Below are 2,500 nucleotides of genomic sequence, written 5' to 3' on the forward strand. Positions count from 1 at the left end.
GATGGATGAAGTATTCTCTAATTCAAATTCCACAACTCTGATACCGGCCTTCAAGGTTGTGGTATGTGGTCTGAAGTTGTCCTGCAGAATGATAGAAATCATCTGATTGGCGAATTTTTGCCATTCGTTCGCATGATTTCACATCATTTTTGATAAGGGCCAATCAATTTCTATCGTTCGTGTACCCATTTGTCTAGCTTTTTTGTTTGTCGATTTGAGCCAAAGATTATTCATCCTAGTTCTTTAGATAGGGAAGAATCTCGCGAATGGTTTTTAACGGAGCACATTTTCTGTTGCGATTCAACCGTGGAGCCAATATTCAGCAACTTGAAAATTCTGATACGAAAGTTGTACACCATAATTGTTTGCAAACTGAAATTTGATATTAAAAGAATGTATGATTGACCTTTCCAAATAGAGCAATTAAACCCAAAAGTAACGTTTAGATCGCAAGCATTAAAAAAAAATGTGGATTTCATACTTGACTATCTCGTAGATCCAGGGTACGAATTTATATTCTTTATATTAATCAATGCTTTTTTTTACATTTAGTCGTTTCAATTCAGCCCTTCCTCTCAGTAACCAATTTTTCTAGTTGATGGTATATTCATATGTTACACGTCAAATTCGTTTTTTTTTTTCAATTTAACAGAGAAAGGTCTTAAGATATAAAAGTAAAACATGACAGCACACCAGCTTACCAATATAACCATGGTCTACCACTTGTTGACGAATGCATGGTGCGTTAAGAACTAGGGGCACTAATCTACAAGAGAAATGTAGTATATCGGACCCATGCAGGAGCTTCCCCGTAGATCCTTGGGAACCGAGGCAAGAATGTTTTTTCATCTTCTGTTAATTTGATTTTCGTTGTACTTTTTTTAATAGACCGTTTGTTCGAAAATAAGCAAACAAAATACTAGTCGAACAGATTTCATTACAATATGCTACGCGTGTAAGCGTGCCTGTTTTAGGCATTGCCTAGTTGGATTATTTTGCCAGTAACAGTACCAAAAGCAGTAGTAGTCATACTGAACAGTCCATGTTTACCTTGCCGTATCAAGCGTCAAAAATGTACGAATAATAATGAATTGACACTATCCATAACCACACGTACATTCATACACATACACACACACTCTCTCTCATACACACATACACGTTCACAAACACAACCACTGTATAAACCACACGATAGATCACAATCAACTTGGAGGAAAACCAAAATTCCATCGCGAGTAAAACGCTCGTAAGATCCATAAGGCATCCGCTATGTAAAATATCTCAAAATCAATTCCTCACTCTTTCTGTGGTTTTTCCATGCAATTCGTAGCATCAACATCTACAAGCGACGACAGCATAGAATAGACGTTTTTAGTGGAACGAACGGTAGCAACATAAAGTCCTAACGTCAGAGGTCAATACTAGCTGCAGCGTCCTCAAATAGCATAGCATGCCGGAAACGATCTGCTTTCGCCTTCTAGTTGTTATAGCACTCCCTTCGTGCTATCTTTTTCATTAGAAATGCGTACTCCGACACACAAGGAAGGCAAATAATTTGCACAGAACATAAGTAAATACAAAATCAACCTACAAAGAAAGCTGTAGAAAAAAAAGAACAAACCGAAACACGACGTAGGAAACGAGACAGAGGAAACCCAACAGTAGGGGTTGATGCGCGAAAGTAGATCGCGACAAATTAGAAAAACATAGAGAGAATAGTTGACAGAGATGAACTCACGAAGCAGCTACAACACAGAAAACACACAACAGTAGTGAAAACACACGGAAAACAAACGTAAAACAAACAAACTAAAACCAAAAACATGAAGCTAACAAAGTAACAACAAGTAGCGAAAAGGCAAGAAAATTGTATATTTTTTATACTCCTTATATGAGAAGTGTTTATTGATGATGATTGATGGTCAAGTTGTACGTGTTGGCGAAAGGAGCAAAAAAAATATGGCGATAAAGCAGACCACCGGCAACCTGCTGTCCTCTTGAAAAAAGATGCTGTAGCCGAATACTGTGTGCGTGTGTGGTTGCATAATGAGTACAAGCAAAGTAGGCCTCATTGTAGCATCGATTGTTTGGATCAATCACAGAGCTCCTGGATGGCACGAATAGAGCTGACAGATTTTCACCGATTTCATTTCCATACAAACCCCTCCAACGTTTGATTGTGCCAGACCGTGATAGAAATGAGGCAGCCAGAAACTACCACAACCTAAATGGTTAATGCATTTAATAGAGATAAAGTAGGGTGGCTAGCGTCCGATACTAAAACCACGAGATCGTCTACAAACCGCGCTCATCGTCATTCGCGACATACGACAGGGGATATGTTCGATCACCGCATGATTAAACTTCGATCTTTGCATCCCGTAAGAATGCACAGGATAAGCAATCCATCGAACATTCCTCCGCATGTCGCCGCATGTACCTTCATTTCGGAATCCAACTAGCAAAATTAACCGAACTTCCCGACCAGATATATTCT

The 2,500-nt window shown here is 38.9% G+C and overlaps 1 protein-coding gene across 8 annotated transcripts in view; it reads left to right on the plus strand.

Moving 5' to 3' along the window:
- The window catches only part of LOC126569443 (flotillin-2), a 136,882-nt gene that overhangs the window by 133,057 nt on the left and 1,325 nt on the right, over positions 1-2,500 (plus strand). For all 8 annotated transcript variants that reach the window (XM_050226523.1, XM_050226522.1, XM_050226524.1 and 5 more), the window contains one exon: positions 1-2,500. This exon is cut by the window's left edge and continues 1,311 nt beyond it; it is cut by the window's right edge and continues 1,325 nt beyond it. The gene's annotated coding sequence lies outside the window, so the exon portion shown is untranslated.

This window comes from Anopheles aquasalis, chromosome 2, assembly GCF_943734665.1.
Source record: "Anopheles aquasalis chromosome 2, idAnoAquaMG_Q_19, whole genome shotgun sequence".
NCBI classification, from domain to species: Eukaryota; Metazoa; Arthropoda; class Insecta; order Diptera; family Culicidae; genus Anopheles; species Anopheles aquasalis.